The 19,224-nt window shown below is 47.1% G+C and overlaps 1 protein-coding gene across 4 annotated transcripts in view; it reads right to left on the reverse strand.

The window, feature by feature from the left end:
• The window catches only part of CUL1 (cullin 1), a 110,857-nt gene extending 94,274 nt beyond the window's left edge, over positions 1-16,583 (reverse strand). Inside the window, exon 1 of one of the 4 annotated variants that reach the window (XM_082693593.1) lies at positions 16,492-16,583. The gene's annotated coding sequence lies outside the window, so the exon portion shown is untranslated. Of the gene's footprint in view, positions 1-16,003; positions 16,202-16,278 lie in introns of those variants that run through there. The other 3 variants (XM_082693592.1, XM_082693591.1, XM_082693590.1) reach the window with 3 other exon arrangements.
• Positions 16,584-19,224: the final 2,641 nt, after the last annotated feature.

Genomic DNA, 19,224 nt, shown 5'->3' on the forward strand with positions numbered 1-19,224 from the left:
TCCTCCCAATCCCCCGACCCTGCCTCCCTCTCTGCCTACTTGTGATCTCCATCAAATAAATAAATAAAATCTTCAAAAAAAAAAAAAAATCCAGCATGTACACTGCTGGGTATTTACCTAAAGGAGTTAAAAACTTACATCCACACACACAAAAAACAAACCTGTGCAAGGATATTTACAGCAACTTTATTCATAATTGCCACAAGTTGCAGGCAACCAAGATGTCCCTCAGCAGAGAAATGCGTGAATGAACTGTGGCCCACCGGACAAAGCAATGTTACTCTTCACTAAAAAGAAATGAACTGTCAAGCCAAGTCACGGAGGGACTTCAAAGGCACATTATGAAGTCAAAGACGCCAACCTCAAGAGGCTACACACTGTATGCATTCCTGAAACGGCGAAACTACAGAAGAGACCGTCGAAAGGTCAGAGTGGCTGCCCGCAATCTGGGGTTGGGCAGGGGCAGATAAACAAGCAGAACCCAGAGGAGTTTTAGGGCAGTGAAAATACCCTGCATCATACTCTAATGGTGGATGTAGGTCATTACAAATTTGTCCAAACCCACAGAATGTACTTCACCAAGTGTGAACCCTAATGTCTTAAACTACAGCCTTGGGGTGATTATGATGTGTCAGTGTAGGTTCACTGATTTTAACACTGATTTAACCACTCCGGTGCAAGAAGGCGGTTAAGAGGGTAGTAAGGCTGTATGTGGGGGCAGGGGTACATGGGAACCTCTGTACCTTCCTCTTTAATTTTGCTGTGAACCTGTAAGCTCTAAAAAAAAAAAAAAAAAAAAAAAAAAAAACAGAACAAGGAAATTTAAAAAAAAACCCTAAAAAACAGTCTTTGGGGGAAAAATGAAAGTAGAGGCTGATTATTTATTTATTTATTTACTCATGAAATACACTTGTATTTTATAATCTGGAAAACGGGAGTAAACAAAAAGCGTGTATCAAATACTGTATTTGCTTAATTTCCTGAATTCAAATAAGGTTCTTTTGCTCATTATTATTTGAGTAATGGAGGTTTCAATAAATGAATTTTATGCGTCTGTTACTCTAAAAATGGAAAAGGTGACGAAACAAAAAGCTTCACGAAAGGTAGCCCTTTGTCAACAGAACCTCTCCCAGGACTGTTCTGTGGCCAGAGGGCAGGCGCCCCATTCACAGTCGAATTCTCAGCACCAAACACAAGACCGCGGCACTCCAAGTGCTCCAGAAATACCGGTCAACTTACCACTCCAAGGATTTCAAGCACCTGAACCCCCGATGACACTCAGACAAAAACCCACTCAGCCCATCAGCACACAGAACTACTACAATGTAGAGAGAGATGCTGCCGCACAGCTGTTGACGCGGCCTTTCATTTTCTCCTGGCGCAGAGAGAGAGACAGAGAGTGTGTGTGTCAGAGAGTGAGAGCGTGAGAGTATGTGAGTGTGTGTAGTGGTGTGTGTGTGTGGGGGGGAATACAACATTTACATAATGGATAGAATTTACTCAGGATTATGAAAATAATTATTGAAACAAGCCATAAAAAATGTAAAACTGATGGCTTTAAAAGCTGAGAATCAAGGCCAGGACCCACCACCGTAGGGCACAGGGATTTCAAGTTTCATGGTGACTCTCTCTGCCTTCTCCCACTCAACACCAGCAGAGGTTTGAAATTAGCAGGCCCTCACCCTTATACTAAATGAATTAATACAGTTGCCTTCTCATGTTCAATCTTTGTCTAATTATGTAATATAAATATATGCACATGCAAATTTAATTCATTCCCCAACACACCCACACACATGATTTTATAATTATGAGACATTTCAGATGTCATTAAGTACAGAATTTTCTCCCATGAACATCCTCAGAATTAAACATTTTTTGCTCTTAGGCTTGGGTACTTGAACAATTAATTAACACAAAAAAGAGAGTCCTTTTAAATCCTAAAAATCCACATAACAGAACCTCAATTCAGTCAGCATACAGACCCTTCCTATTTTAATTACCATGTGACCTCCAAATAGGGCGCCCTGAGCTTCACTAGGGTAAAGTGTTTCAGAAAACTCGGAAACCCACAGAAGACCAGACACCGATTAGTCAACAGGTGTGGTACCGACTGACAGGTCTGTCCATAGAAACTCGTTTCCACTGCTAAAGACCGAATTTCAGATCTAGCCTGTGGCACAAAGCACACTTATTCAAGGATCTCACTTGATGCTGGCATGTATTTTATTTCCAAGCATCTTCGTTCACTTTTTAAAACAAAGAAAAACTGTATTGCATTTGGTCAGGATTACCTACATGTATGTTTTTCAAATTGAGGGCTGCAATTTCATAATGTGTAGATTGTGACATCAACTCGGTAAATGGCAAGTGAACTTTTTAAAGAAGTGAAATAGAAAAAAACCTCCCAGAACACAATGAGAAGTATTACACAGTGTATCTTTTATCTGTTATGCCTGTGGGTGACTGGGGTTCTCCCACAAAATGTGTTTCTTACTGCAGAAACAAGTCAGGAAGCATGGATCAACCTCACACAGGGACAGCGCTTTTTCAAATACTGTTGTTAATATATAAATAAATACATATTTATGTAAATGTATAAAGGTATGTGGCTGTCTGTGGGACTTCAACATTCCAGCTTCACAACTCACTACCTCTGTGGGCTCGGGCAGATCCCTTGCCTTCTGTGCCTATAATTCTGTGTCATGGGGATACCAACAGTACCTATCTGACAAGGTTGTTGAAAGAAACAGATGAGTTATGTAAATAAAATATTTACAAGAGCACCTGGCACGTAGTAAGCACTCTCTACTATTCTAGTCCTAGCAGCGCTACTACACAGGTTATCGGGTGTCCGGATAATCCTAACAGTGGTACTTAAATTTAAAACACAACAAAAACTTCTCAGGGGAGAAATGTCAAAGTTAGCGTGCTTATTTTTTAGGTCAAAAAGAGGTAAATTAACGTTGCCTGAAAATTTCTGAATATCCCTGATAATGGATGACACCAAGGGCAGTACTTGCCAAAGATCCCCTCAGACGCGTACCTGTCTTGGGAAGATGGGAGCTTGTATTCCGCGGACCTGGAGATCCAGCCAGAAGTAGTTGCCAGAGGCTCAAATTGTCTTTGAAATTGCATTCTTCCTTAAAAATCATCTGAATCAGGGCGCCTGGGTGGCTCAGTGGGTTAAAGCCTCTGCCTTCGACTCAGGTCATGATCTCAGGGTCCTGGGATCAAGCCCGGCATCTGCTTCCTCCTCTGTCACTGCCTGCCTCTTTGCCTACTTGTGATCTCTGTCTCTGTCAAATAAATAAATAAAATCTTAAAAAAAAAAATCATCTGGGGGCGCCTGGGTGGCTCAGTGGGTTAAAGCCTCTGCTTTCGGCTCAGGTCATGATCCCAGGGTTCTGGGATCAACCCCCACATCGAACTCTCTGCTCAGCAGGGAGCCTGCTTCTCCTTCTCTCTCTCTGCCTCCTTGTGATCTCTCTGTCTGTGTCAAATAAATATATACAGTCTTTTAAAAAAAAAATCATCTGAATCATTCTACTACCAAAAAGTTTTGTTTCAACAGAATGCTTTAAAATACTGGCTTTAAAAATGTTTCTTATCTATCTTGCTAGTTAATGAGTGAGCTTCTGTCCTACTGAATCCAGTAAGTTTGGAGAACCCAATACTAAAGAGCTTTCACTGCTCATCAGCACCCAAGAAATTCCTGCGTTGGTGCCACAGCACTGTCAGATGCTCACACACACACCAAACACAGAACAGCAAGGCGTCCCTCCCTCCGGAAATGACCGGGTTACGGCTGGTACAGGAACCATGTTCAGGCCACTGAGGGTGCGCACAGACGGCCCGAAAGCTGGGGAGGCCCGATCACAGGCAGCACGCAGATGGCCTGTCCCGCCCTCTCCGGGAAAGGCTCGTGCCGGAGAGCTGTTTCAGGGAAGGGCACATTACTTTACAACAGTTCTAACTTTCGCTTAAATGAAGTTTCAACTTCTAGTTCCCACACTGCTATTCAACTCATCTCCAAATTTTCCCCATGTGTGGTGAACGCTTTGCCCTCTAGTGGGTGGGTGCTAAACCTTGAGATAACACTGCCAAACCAGCAGACTGGGAAAGCCACCCCATCTCTACGGGAACAGTCACCTAAGCTGGGTTTTTTCAATCATCACTTCTCTTGCCACTAATACTAAAAAATCAGCCCCGAGGGCGCCTGACTGGCTCCACCCATAGAGCATGCAATTCTTGATCTCAGGGTCATGAGTTCAAGTCCCACGTTTAAGGATAGAGATTACTTAAAAATAATAATAATAATCTTTTTTTTAAAAGATTTTATTTACTTATTTGATATAGAGAGAGAAATCACAAGTAGGCAGAGAGGCAGGCAGAGAGAGAGGAGGAAGCAGGCTCCTTGTTGAGCAGAGACACCAATTCGGGGCTCTATCCCAGGACCCTGGGATCATGACCTGAGCTGAAGGCAGAGGCTTTAACCCACTGAGCCACCCAGGTGCCCCTAAATAAAAAAATCTTAAGAACAAAAAAATTCAACCCTGAGTTAAAAATTCTGGTCAGCAATTATCCCTGGCCAAGTGAACTTTCAAAGACACTTCCCATTTCACTACAAACTGGTTAAAAAAGGATAAACAGTGGTGCCTGAGTGGCTCAGTCCGTTAAACGTCTGACTCTTGATTTCAGCTCAGACTATGACCTCAGAGTCTTGAGACTGAGCCCCACACCCGCTCAGGCTGCCGAGGGGGCGGCTGGCGCCTGCTTAAGTTTCTCTCCCTCCCTCCCCCCCTCAATGAAAACTATTAAAAGGATAAACAGTTCTACCTCAACACTCTGATTTACAGCTTTTACGCTCCGGTTTTGTTTTGAATACATTCTAACGATTTATTCACCTTCCGGAAGATACCAAGAGAAATCAGAATCATCCTCCTGTAGGCGAAATGTCCCTGCGCGGACAATGGCCTGGATTACTGGGGTTACTGACAGCGCAATGCCTCCTCCCACGGGTCTGCAACCCCCCTACATGTGCATGCTCCGATGCTGCGCGGAGAAAAAGCAGCTTGTTGAAAAAGTGCTCAGTAGCTACTACAACATCCAGTACTTCTATTTCCCATTATACATATTGGGGGACAGCTATGGAGGGCACCTAGGTGGCTCAGTTGGTTGAGCGGCTGCCTTTAGCTTCAGGTCATGATCCTAGAATCCGGGGATCCAGTCCCACATCCGGCTCCCTGCTCAGCGGGGGGGGAGGGGGGGTCGTCTGCTTCTCCCTCTGACCTTCTCCCTCTCATGCTCGCTCGCTCGCTCTCATTCTCTCAAATAAAATCTTAAAAAAAAAAGGTAAGAAAGAAAAAAAAGAAAAGGTATGGTGAGGATACATAATACACAACTACATGTATTTAAAACCAGGGGTTTGAGTCAATAAAATGTAAAATTAAATTCAGTCTGTCAATTACTGGAGTACATCTTCTAAACTCATGAAAACATGCCATTTGATAATAACCTTAATAATAATAACAGGTCTATTTGGTTTGGGTTTTGGGGGTTTTTTTTTGGGGGGGGGGGAGGCAGGTGAGTGAGGGCTTCTTTTTTTCCTTTTAAATCATGCTCCCTACCCTGACTCAAAACAATCTCCATATCCATAACAAAGGGGAAAATGTGGCAAACTCAAAACACCAGCTTCCCCTAAGAGGATTCTGAAACAGATTTAAACTCCTAGCATCTTCACTTAAAAAAAAAAAAAAAATTAACTGCTTGGGGTCCAGATATTTCTAGTTGCAAAAATTTGTAGTGAATTTCTCTCAGAAGGTGCACAACTAACCTGTTTTTGTAGTCACCATAAAACTAGTGATTTTTTACGTTATTATTTAAGGGCAGAAGAAACATAAAAGAGCCTCTCTTAAACCTCTACAATAATTAAGACCCACACAGAAACATGAAAAAAGGGGGCATGTGGATGGCTCCGTGGATTAAGCATCGATCCAGTTCTTGGTTTTGGCTCATGTCATGATCTAAAGTGAGATGGAGCCCAAAGTCAGGCTCTGTGCTGAGCACTAAAGCCTCTTTATGATTCTTTCCCTCTCTCCCTCTCCCCGGCTCCCCTCTGCAAGTTCTCTCTCAAATATATAAATCTTTAAAAAAAAAAAAAAAAGGACACTTCACAAACAACTCAATTTTCTAAAATAAAACTTACACATCAACACTTTGCAAAGAAACCAACTTGTGCAAGGTGTAAGTGCAATGAGCTATAGAAAGCAGCACATTTTAGGATTAATCTTTTGTCAGACCTCACACACTATGTATGTGTTCACTTAGTCTATACTAACACCTTCAATAAAACAAAACCCTCTCCTCCACATTTTGGGGGGGAAAATCCTCTTTTTAATGTGAAACTGTAGTTCCATTCACTGCTGCCAAGGGAGTCATCTGAATGTGTTTTAAAATTACTTTTCACTACAACTATTAAGGGAATCTTCTGTCCTAGTTACAAGCCCTCACACACACCTTTAATGTATCTACCAAAAAAAAGCACTGTAGATGTTTACCTTACACTACATCGAGACGCTCAAAAGTAAATTTTTGTGTAACATGGCTTGTTGGTTAGTCTGAATTCTTTAACCATAGACACTTCCCAATAATCGGCCTTATCAAAAGAAAATTTCTACAGCACAGTTAAAATCTCAAAGTTAACAGAACTCCAAATTGGTTTGGTTTGTTGAAATTCCATTAAATTTTATTGCAGACCCACAGTCGAGCTCGCCGGGCTGTGCCCAGAGCTGGACTTGCAGTTGCGCTTCTGGGGAGGGGATGGGCTCCTGGTCGGGGGGGGGGGGGGGGGGGGCAGTACTCAAGAACCAAAAGTGGCGCCCACTCAGCCAAATCACCGTGACTCCAATACTCCACCCCCCGGGGCAGGCTCTGGTCACCAGACCCCCAGCAAATCCTGAATACAGGGGAAGGAGCGCGAGGACGTAAAGGCAACATGAAGCTCGGGCTAGAACCAAAACTGAAGGTGCAAGTACAGAGCATTTGGAAGAAAGAACTGGCAAGGCTGCATAGCGCACGGAACACGGACACGAGAGGAACACGCTGAAGTCTCAGATACGATGCCAGCAAGAGAGAAGTTGGACTCTGCTCACGGAGCCAGAGAGGGGAGTCTGAGCAAGTGGAGATGGAAGGCAGGGCAGCGGGACAGAAAGCCTGGAGGACAGTCCGGAGGAGGAGGGTGTGGCGCTCAGGAGGAGGCGGGTAAGCCAACAGTTAGAAGCATCACAGCTGCTTAGCAGAAACAAAACTGCAAAGCCCCAGGGCAGAATTGACTAGAACACAGAACCAAGTCTAGAGCGATCTCCTGAATCTCCATCAGGAGAAGAAAAGATCAGAGAGCAGAGAGCAGTCTCTGCAGGAGCTACTGTCAAGAGATCTTTTGAGAAGAAAAAGGGTGACCCGGCCCAGAACTTTGGGAATCACAGCAGCCCCCTCCTTAAAGAGGCCGAACTGCTCTAGAAAAGACAACCCCAAATTCATCTGCTGTCTCCTGGATACACCGTTCACACTCTGGAAACCACGGAGCCGGAAATGCAGAAGAACCTATGTCACACACCAGGAGAGAATCTCGGAGAAGAGAGACACGAAGTCTGATTTTCAGTGGACTGAAATGCTTTTCCAGTCCAGACAGTTAGGAGTTTAAAAAAAAAAATTTTTTTTGAAATATCTTTGTAGTTCATGTCATAACAATGTTTTCCAGGTTTTAAAGTAGGTTTAATCCGACACCACCAAGAAAATGTAAGTGATATACTTTGCTGGAGGTCTTCAGCAGTGATTATAGATCCTAAAGCATGCACTTTAAAAATCTGTTTTGGCTACTTTCCGGAACCGCATTTAGGATTCAGACGTGGAATGGAGCGAAGCAGAAATTGTTTTTAGACAACTACACGTCTGACCGTATTCATTAAGATCCTGGTCTCTAGGTCACTTCCCACATTGATCCAAAGAACACAAGCACGTCCAGACTCAATCAGTGCTTCACCAAAGATAGAACAAAAATGAACGTGTCGATTTACTAGTACTGCTTGCTACTGCAAGGCGCGTTATCTTTCATGCTATGATTCTAAACTCAGTATGTGTTCTACAAAACAAAACGCGTTCTTTACTCTGGTAGTAAGGCTCGCTTCCCTCAAAGGCTACATTAAATGAAGAGTGTACCTCGTTACAGACCCACACGCCCTACCTGACATATGTCCCCTGCAAGATCCAGAGCTCCCTGTCAGGGCAACATATACCCACATATTAAAGGTCCCTCAAGATGCAACCCAGCATTTCCTAAATGTATTTATTCACCCATGTCCCACCCTCATACCTGACAGGTCACCGAACATATTGGACAGATTTGGGTCTCAACAAACAAATGAAAATACTGGAAATGCAGTAACACGTGCAGCAGTCAATGTACAGTAAAGCTGAGCACGTTTGTTATAAAAACAGTGACCGAAAAAGGAACAAACAAAAAAACAAAAGCGAAGGAAGCTTCGCCATCTGAGCGGGGCTCTCTGCAGGATCCGCCTCACCAGACTCGCCCCAGAGCTCGACTGCAGACAGGACACAACAACCCACACGCAGCTACGTCCCCGACACACGGAACACGTGCGCGGGTACAACGGAAGGGAGCACTCGGGGCAAACTGCCCAACAGGCTGACGATCTTCACCATCGCCAGGCCCTCCCCGGCTTTGGGTTTTTGGGTCCTCCCATTGACAGTCTTTCTTCACCACAGCGAACAGGAGACACTGCCTGGGGGAGTCCCCGGGCACTAGGAAAACGTGCCGGCACTGGGTGTCCGCGGCTCCCGCCGGCCAGGAACAGAGACAAGGCTTCTGTCCAAGGGGAGGCATTGGCAACAAGCAGAAAGCCGAGGGGGAGCGGCTCCAAGGTCACGGCGTGGGTTCGGCCCCATCTCTGGCTCATACTAAGTGCTGAGCAAATAGTGCTATGATTACACGTTCAGACGAACCTGCAAGGAAATTTTTCATGGATTTTAAGTCTTTAACACAGTGGAAATCAGAAGAATCCACTCTGGGACTTTCCCTTCTCGATCCTCCTGCGAGCCAAACGCCCCCAGTCTGGCCAGAGCAGGCCTCCTTCCATCCGGCAGGGAGGGAGGTCTGAGCCCCTGCCTTTCCCTCACGTCCCGACTTTGAGCGGCTCCTCGGTCACACGTAACTATCTCAGTTAGTATCTGGTTAACTGATTTCTACATAGTAGAGGCATTTTATTCCTGGCATTTGGCGCCATACTTCTGTGCACCTCTATCAGTCCAACGGCATTCCTCATTTGTCATTTAGAACACATTTCTTAAGTTGATAGTAACATTTCAATTTTCCAAGCGACAGCACAAGGTGTGCCAAAAAAATTTTCTTCCAATTTTTAGCAAATGTATAGGAAGCACAATAGGTTTACAGTCAATCTAGAAACGCACCTACTCATACTAGGAGTTACGAAGTAAGCAAACAACGGTTAGACGTTCACAGTATCACTAAGAAAAGGAAGCTTCCACACTCAAGACGATCGGGCAGTATGGAATTCGGTGTTATAATAAAATATCAAAACATCAAGGAGTTCCAGGAGATGGTTTAACATTAAGATGGTTTCATGGAGGGCACGAGGGGACCCATCGGACGGAAACGCGGGGGAGAGAAGGGGAAGATCAGGTGGCCCTGTCCTCACACACGGGGCACCAGCACGCGCCACAGGGACCCAGCACGCAGGACAGGATCGGCTTGCAAAGCCACGCCCAGGCCACATGGGCAGGACACCAAGCAGAAACACCTCACTGGCAAGGAGTCCCAGTAGCTATACTGGCCTTTTTGGGGGTTGTTTTTACCAATTACTCCATTGTATTACAGATATATGTGCACTGGAGAAAACTGGAGGAAAAAACAAAAATAAGACTAAACTAAAAATAACTTCTAAATCCACAGCCTGGAGATAATCACTATTCATTTTTTGGTTTAGGTCCTCCACCCCCCCCTTTTTTTTTAATGTATATACTCACATACCAACAACCTAAAATTTTAGACACTACATGTAGTGTTTTATAGCAGGTTTCGGTCATTTAATATTCACTGAATAGTCATTAAATACAGAATTGCAGAAATGCAAAGTTATCTAAAAATGATGACGTAATCATCCTGAATAGCAAAAAACTGAAAACACATGCTCAAAGAGGGTGTTAAATATGTTTTCTCATGACAAAGTATTAATCTACTAATCAGTTTCTCTCCTAAACTTTAGAAGTACATTAGCTATTTCAAAGGGCACACAGATCTTCTGTGTGTGTGTCACATATTTCTCTTGCAAAAGTCATACTAAATTACTTTTTCTAGCAACGTGTGAGTAGGCTCATTTCTCCATGCCCTCACCAGAAGTGGTTTATTTTTTAATCTAGGCCAAAATTTTTCAGACCAGTATCTCACTAACCGGCATTTCTAGGAGTACTGCGGGTGAAGCCGAAACTTTCTCCATGTTTCCTGCACCTTCTTTTAACCTTCTGGTTTACAAGCCCTCTTTTTATAATAAGGAAAGTTAAATTGCTTCTAGGTCACAATATCTCTCTCCGTTAGCCACTTGTCCTTATTCTCTTTATGGCATTTTAGCATACCGAAGTTTAAGAATTCTGATTTTTCCCCTTTAAACAGTTCCCACTTTTGGTGTCATGCTGGGAGAGGCTTTCACCATCCTAAGATCATTTGTACTATCTTTTGTTTCTTAAAAACTTAATAAAAAAAAAAGGGGGGGGGTATTAAAAACCACAGAAGCTCACCACCCTAAAATTAGAACCTTTTTGTACTATTTTTTTTAAGATTTTATTTATTTATTTGACACAGAAAGAGATCACAAGTTGGCAGAGAGGCAGGCGGGGGGCGGGGGGAGCAGGCTCCCCGCTGAACAGAGAGCCTGATGTGGGGCTCGATCCCAGGACCCTGAGACCAGGGCCTGAGGCAGAGGCTTAACCCACTGAGCCAACCAGGCTCCCCCCTTTTTGTACTATTTTAAATGTTTTCATTCACAGATTTTAAATGGCTGCACAAGGGGTGTCTGGGTGGCTCAGCGGGTTAAAGCCTCTGCCTTCAACTCAGGTCATGATCCCGGGGTTGGGGATCAAGCCCCACACCGGGCTTTCTGCTCAGCAGGGAGCCTGCTTCCCCCCCTCCAGCCCCCCTCTCTGCCTGCCTCTCTGCCTACTTGTGATCTCTGTCAAATAAATAAAATCTTAAAAAATAAATAAATGGCTGCACACATTTCATACAACCTGTTTTCCAAAATATTTTCTCACACAGGCCTTTTTAAAAATTGCAACTTGTTCAATCTGAATAGTCTTAAAACGGTTTTACAAATTCTGGCAAGGCCAATGAATCACATCACACCCAATTCAATGAGAGTTCAAAGTTCCAGAACCATTTATTTCTATGCCACCAGTGTCCAAGTACTCTGCTTGAGTGACCACCACTTACTAAAAGACCAAGAAGAGTAAGTTCACGCTTTGTGGTCAAAAGAGTTTTGCGTAATCGATTGTCGTAATGACCAATTATCAGTTACCGATGGTGACAGCATTTTCATTCTGATCTCTTCTCCTCTTCGCACTTTCTTATGAAACACTTTGGAAGCTCTGGTTGTAGCTGGAGCTCTGGAGGCCCTCCATCCTGTTGTAGAATCACTACCTACTAGGCCTGACCTTAACCACTCAAAGTGTCACCTTTTCCAGCGACACGCTGCAAGGGAGCACAGACAACGGTACTTACATTTCCCGAAGCTCCGTCAAGATTCTAGGTGGGTGTCTGTTCCTGAACACAGTAGGAGTTAAATGAATGTTGACTCAGCCAGGTAGGCACTAGGCACAGAGGACAGATGTCTCTCTCACATTCCCAGCCCTAACGGAGGTCCGTCGAGTAGAAGTCACAGGGTAAGGTCCTAGGACACTGACCCAGGCAGGGCCTCATGGGGTCCCAGGCAGGGCTCCTAGACCGGGATGGCATGGGACAGGAGGTCAGGGCCTACATGGAGCCTTTTTTGAAGGAGCAGGAGTGTGCCCGGTGATAGAAGGGGCTGCGGTACACTAGACAGAGCAGAAGCCGGAGCGGAAGCAGAAGAAAGATCTGCACGGGGAACCACGTCAGGGATGCTGGGAGCGGAAGCCAGTGAGGGAACTCGGCTTACTTGATCCAGGTTTCCCAAAGGAAAAAAATTTAAATGACTATCAAACCCAGGCTTCACAAGTCGGCTTTTCAAACATGAGTGAGATCGTGCTTTTAGAAGAGGACAGTTTTTCAAAGGCTATTAAAAGCAATGATATTCCCACGGAATCCACACACTCTGAAGGCCTAAAGAAATCTTAAAATAGTATCAATTAAAAACCTTGTTATTTTACAAGTGAGGAAATACAGGCCCAACAAAGTTAAGCTCGAATTAGACCCCAGGTCTTCTCTACCAGGCAAAATGTTCTATGCAAAATGTCCCAAGCAAAAATAAATGAATAACTAACATATATATGGCTGGAAAATATCTGTATGAATAAAAATTAGCATCATTAAGTATCATAATTCTGATTAAAGCACGCATTATTAAATGCATGTGTTATAAACAGGAAGCTGAAAGGCCTTAGTAACAGAATATAGTTAAGGGTTTTACTCAAATTTGATTTTTCATTTAATGTTTACTCCTCTGTTCTGAAAAGCAAACAACACACTTTTCACTGAAAAACTATCAGGTCTCGAAAAAAAGGGCAAAGTGAACCTAGAATTGGCCCTTAAAAATGGTACACTCTTTTCTCTAGGTATATCTAAAAGATAAAGTTCAAAACAAGCCCATGGTTCCCCAAAGCCATCCTGTTCCAGACTGACTCAGCTGCTGAAGACAGAAGGCCTGTGGCCTTGGGAACGCTCTAGGGCCAAAACAGCCAGGAAGAAAAACACAAACACATAACTAAGTTTTGGGGGCCCTCATTTTTAATATGAAAAATGGCAAGTAACAACTCCTCCATTTAAAGTACCTTCATGGGGCGCCTGGGTGGCTCAGTGGGTTAAAGCCTCTGCCTTTGGCTCAGGTCATGATCCTAGGGTCCTGGGATCCTAGGGCAGCAGGGAGCCTGCTTCCCCCTTTCTCTCTTCCTGCTGCTCTGCCTACCTGGGATCTCTGTCAAATAAATAAAATCTTTTTAAAAAATAAAGTACATTCATTTTGGGGCACCCAGCTGGCTCAGTTGGGAGGACACATACCTCTCGATCTCAGGGTTGTGGATTCTAGCCCCACGATGGGTACAGAGATTACTAAAAGAAATAAAAATCTTGAAAAAAAAAATAAATAAAGTACATTCATTTTAATTTTCCATCCTGAAAGAAAGGCACACTAAGCCTGCTGGGTATATTGGGAGTGAATTTCTGAACAAAGGCCCTCAAGGACCCAAGAATGGTCTCTCCAGCGAGAGGCCACATCCCACTCCGGCCTCACAAGTGGGTGTGCACTGGCTCCAGACAGGGAAGAACCTCAGCTACCAAGAGATTTTATTTCAAAAGCAAGGCTATAATGCTTAACCCGGGGAAAAATACTTCAACCTTTTGCGAAAAACAAAACAAAACAAAAGCTGCACCTTAAAATGAGTTCTGAAGGAAAACAAGATAATTCACGTTTTGCCACTTGTTTTCTTACCACTTTCCTGGATTTCCATAGCTAAAAAAAACCTGAGCATTTTTTGTTTTGTTGTATTCGATCCTGGGGTTTTTAACAGCAATTATAACAAAACCTGCATTTCTGACCAATATTAAGTGTTTTCTGCAGCCCACATCACAGGCGGTCAAACACTGGGGCAATTATTCCAGATTTAGTCATTTAGAAAAACAACTTGAGGTACCAAGTTCTATGCTACTTCCGGGATGCAAAAATAAGGCATATCCCCTACCTTCAAGGAATTCAGAGTCTGACATGTATAAAGGCTGTAATGACAACAGTAAGTTAATTACCCCTAGAAGACAATATTCAGCAAGAGGCAAAGGAATTCTAGGGCCTGTCATATCAAAGCAAGGGGCAGAATCAGCCCAGCCATTCATGTGTCCCTTAGGCCTCTTGATGTGGCCTCCCAGACATTAGGACTGGGAGCCATGGCTGTGAAGACTTGAGCATGGAGCTGACAGAAGGAGGGTACTGTAAGTTAAAACCCTAGTGTATCTACAGTGTTTCGAAACTTTCCTTTTTGGCAAAAACGTTTTTTTAAAAATGGTGCCAACGAGGAAAAAAAAAGTTTAATATTTTCAGAGAGTAATCCAGCCAGCCCTCTCAAACTTAATGAGCAGTCTCCTGAAACCTCCAAAAATGGGCATAGTAGGGTTAAAGCTTGCATGTTTTATTATTGGAAATGCCACGCGACTATTGGACTTACCATAGAAAGCAACAAACAGCACTTCAAAGTAAAAAGAAAAAAAAAAAAATCTAGTATCCAAGAACCCTTCCTGAACAAAGAAAGTCCAAATTTCTTTGAAAACAAAACAACTAGTTTTGCTTTTCAAACCATTTTTTCTTATCTTGCTACACAAGCCATGAACTCCCCAGGATTTCAGAAAATCAGGTAAACAAGGCGGCCACAAAATGAAGTGTTAAAACTGCTGCGGAGTGTTAGGATAGGGTTAGGTGCTAGGAACTCTGGGCTCAAAGTAAAAGGGAATTTAGTTCCCCTCTGTCACTCCGATAAGCGCGATTCAAAAGCTGCGTGACCACTGCCTCCGCTCCCAACTCTGACATGCCACCCCAAGGAAGGGCAATTACACACGGCAAATAAAGAACCTGAGTAAGTTAACTGCAATTCCGCATTTGCACACTTAGCACTAACCCCAGCTACGAACTAAAAGCAACACCAGTGATCCAATCGGAAAAGAGAATCCTGTTTTTGGCAAAGAGCTCGCTGAAGAGAGAAAACCCTCAACTTTGGGGATCAGTCTCAAGGAATGTTCATAAAGCACTTCCCTCTCGCTTAACCATTTCGTCCACGGAACCCAGCGCCGCACAGGTGGCGGACGGAGGCTCGCGGCGACCCCGCCCCACGCCGGCCGCCCGCGCCCGGGTTACCTGCGGGGTCAGCGCGCGCTCCCGCCGGGCGCGGGGCCGGGGGCGCGCCGAGGCCCGGCCCCACTCGCGGGCACCGGGGGGCTCCGTCCCGTTCGGCCGCCGCACTCGCATGGCTGCGCGCCCCCCGGTCCGCTCCCCCGAGAGAACGGGGCAAAGGGGCGACTGTTACCCAATAATAGCGACCTGCACAGTCGCAACAAAGCAGGCGGGACCCCGAGAGCCGCGGGCGGGGAACCGGAAAGCAGAGCCCGGCTCCGCGGCTTCTCCTGCGCGCGAACCCAGTACTTTCTTGAGAGCACGAGTCGGTGGGGGGGGGGGGGGTCAACGCACGGGGGACGAGCGGCCCCCAGGGGGTGGGGGAGAAAGGGCACCAGCCAGGGCGCCCCGAGCGGTCGCCGCACAGGAGGGGCCGAGACGTGCACGCCCGGGCTGCCCCGGGCCGCTCGCCCGCCCGCCCGCCCGGCCCCGAAGCCCCGGCCCGGTGGCGGCCGGGCGAGAGGCCGGCGCCACCAGGCCGCCGCCGCCTCGGGCGCGATGAATCGGGCTTTTTTTATTATTTTTTTCTCCCCCCCCAGTGCGTAGTCCAGGCCTGGCCGCTCCAAGCCCGCGTCCGGGGCCGCGGCCCAGCCAGGCCCGAGCCGGCCGGGGTGACTCAGGGCCGGGCCCCGCTCGCTCCCCTCCCAACCCAGCGTCCTCCGCCCACGAGTCCCCCGGCCCGGCCGCCATTCCGCCCCGCTGCGGCTCGCCTCGGCGGCTCAGGCCTCGCCGGGCGCCTGGGCTCGGCCGCCGCGGCCCCAGTCACTGCGACACCGCGGCTCCGACCCGGGCCTGCGCCGCCGCCGCCGCCTGCCCTCGGCCCCCGCGCCGCCGCCACTCACCCGCATTTCCCTGGTGCCTAAAGGGCTCTGGCGACGTCTCCCCCGGGTCGCTGAGCCCGGGCGCCGGTTAAATCCCCGTCCCGCCAAGGTCTGGCTGCGTCCCTCAGCCGCCGGGGCCGCCCCGCCTGGAGCTGCGTGCGACACGGCTCCCGCCTCCTCCTCCTCCCCTGCCCGCCCGCCGGCCCTCCTCCCGCCGCCGCCGCCGCCGCCGCCTGCACCACGCAACCTCCGCCCTCTCGCCTTTCCTCCTCGGCTCCCCGCCCTCCCGGCCTCACCGGCTCCGGCTACCGTGGGGGAGACGCTGGTGGGGGAGGGCCGGAACGCACCGCCATCGGCGTCCGGGGCGGGGGAGCCGGGAAACCGTCGCCGCCATCTCCCCACAAGCCCGAGGCGCGGGAGGGGCCCGGAAACCTCCCGCCCGGCGCGGCCCCGGCCCCGGGGTCGCCCCCCGCACCGGCCGAGGCTCCGCGAGCGGGGCGTGTTTCTACCTGAAAGCCCGCGGCCCCTGCCCCTGAGCGCCCGCGCCAGCCGCGGCCGGGCGCGCCGGGTCCTCCTCCGGGTTTTAGAGCCTTCCCTCGCCTTCGGGAGCCTGCGAAGACCCGGCTTCCCGCCACTTCGGACCTAACGAGGAGGGGGTCACCTTTTTAGGTTGGGGGCACCAGCCTCTGGAGAAACTGCCCCAAGACACCCTGAAAGAGAGGGTCTTGACCCTCCCCCCGTCCCTGTCCGGGGCACGCACACCCCGCACACCGGGAGCCAACGTGGAACACGACCCCGAGCGCGCCGCGTGGAAAAGCCGCCCGCAGCATCCCCGACGGGGCCGAGGAGCGAGGCAGGGACCGGCCAGCGGCCCCGAAAACCAGGCACAGACTTCCAAGAAAAACGTGTAGTGGGTTCTCGAGCCCCTTTGCACCTGCAGGCCGTAGCAGTCCGTACCTGGAAGCCGGAGCTTACCGGTCGGTGTGTGTCTCCCTTTAAAACCGTTTCCAAAGGGAAACCCAGCCAGGCTTACCTGGGTAAAACTCTTCAACTCTTTTTTGGCAGATAACGAAGAATCACTTTAGCATTAATCTTCGTAGAGACAAATCAAGAAGACAAGGATTGACATGCGTGGATGGTAGGAGAGGGCTAAAATGTTTTCCCCTGTAACCTCTGGTGGTTAATGACATTCACTTGAAATTAACTGTCACTTGGGTACTTGAAATACTCTGTAAATACTCAGTTCGGCAGCACAGACGGCCACTGGGCTTCCTAGAGTGACAGAGGGTGGGGAAAGCAGAGACTTGCCCCGCACTCAGTGAGGGGTTCCCGCTTTTAATACCGTGGCTCCCAGCACGCCAGGAGGCTGGCCAATTCCGGGAACAAGCGAGGAAGGATTGCCAATGATCCTATCTGGGCAACAGATGTGGCCAATGTAACTTCCTGTTTTGCTTCAAACCAAAACAGGACCGAGATTCTAGTAGGCTCTTGGGGTAGAAATCCTAGGCCCAGAGCAGAAAGCTGTCCCCAGAGTCCACAGTTTACCCTGAGTAACCCGGGTTTCCCTTGGAAGAAACATCCCACGGGCAGTATGCGGTTCCTTCGATTGAAATGTGGTGGTTTATAACACCTAAGTGCCTTTAGAAGTATTGCGTTTCGACGAAGTGGGTAATCTCAGCCTGTGCAAAGGGTTAACAATTCTCGGTTTATATCCCAAACTTATAAATAACCTTGTTGAAAGAACACTTACATATACTTAACAACTTTTTGTGGGCACAGGGTAAGACTGAAGGTAAAAATGGAAGGCTTCTCCCCGTGGATGATGTTTTCCACTCTATGGCTTCATTTATATCTTCATTTCTTCGCCATTGCTGGAACCTGAGCTTTCCTCCGACAACGGTCTGTCTCCTCTTCCCTAACCCGTGTTCTTCAGCGTTACCATTCAATACGGTCTCCTTGTCTGCGACCTCCCGCGGCTAATATACCAGCTGAGCGGGCCAGCTCTCCCTTTACTGTTTGTTTATCCATTCTTTGTTTTTCTTTGATAGAAAGAAGTATTTCATGCGTCTATGCTACCCGCTCCCTGCCTCAGTCCTGGTTGTTAACTGCCTTCTGTCCTTTACTCTTCACCCATCTGCCTCATCCTTCTCAGCAGCTGGACTATTCCATTGGCTTTCCCGCCACTTCGCAACCAGCCTGCACCTTTCCCACTTCTACTCTGGGCAGGTAACCTAGCCTTAGACCTAACGGAGCAAGGGCATCTCGTCTCTTTCAGCTCCAGAAAAATCCTTCCTCCATCTTTCTCTGCCACCTCAGCAAAACTGATGTCCCTCTCTCAGAGGACACAGAGTTTGGAGGGACGATTACCTGGATAGAGGTTAGAATCAAAATCCAAAATAGTCTCAGACTAGAATATTAGGGCAAAGCCAGTGAAATAAAATAGAACTTAACGAGTCTAAAGCAATATGATGAAGTTCAAAAAGCCCCAGTTTTAGATTTAGGCAGACTCTCATTTATATTCCGACTCAAACTATCTTCTCCTCCAGTTAAGTCAACTGTTAAATGCGGATAAAAATACCTACCTCTTAAGGTTGTTGGGAAGGATAATTCCTTTATGAACCCAGCATAATTCCTAAAACCCTAAGTATTAGTTAGCCTCTCTTTCCTTGTCTTCCATGAAGTGTGTCCCATTTTCCAAGTCCCAGGGGCCTGAAAACTGAAAATTCTGACATGTTTACCTTATACCCCAGAGCCGGTCAGCATCCTAGAGAAATCCTCTGTGTTATTGGGCTCGGCCTATGAGGGCAGACATTTTCATAATCATACCCATCTTCCAGCGAAGAATCCTAGGACTCAGACAGTAGACACTTTGCTCCAAATCACTGAGCGTGGTCAGTTGGCATAACCTGATCCAGTGACTCCCAGGTCCACACTAAGGATAGATTCCCACACCTATATTGTTCCTTTCACCTTCTAAATGGTTTTTCTGGTTCTGATCTCTTGACTATCCTTCTAGCCTACATGGTGACTGACTACAGAGGGTGTTTTCCTAGCTGATGCCCACCCGCACCATTGTTCATAGGGTTTGGTCCAAGTTCTGACCAGGCATTTATTTAAGGTTTACCATAATCTTGTCCTAACTTACTTTTCCAAGTTTATTTCTAGCCTCCTCCCAAAAGGAAGCTCCAGCTTCACCCAGTCTTGTTGGGCCTCCCATTGGCTCACAAATACCAGTCTTAAAT

This window comes from Mustela nivalis (genome assembly GCF_964662115.1).
Source record: "Mustela nivalis genome assembly, chromosome: 12".
In the NCBI taxonomy this organism is placed as follows: domain Eukaryota; kingdom Metazoa; phylum Chordata; class Mammalia; order Carnivora; family Mustelidae; genus Mustela; species Mustela nivalis.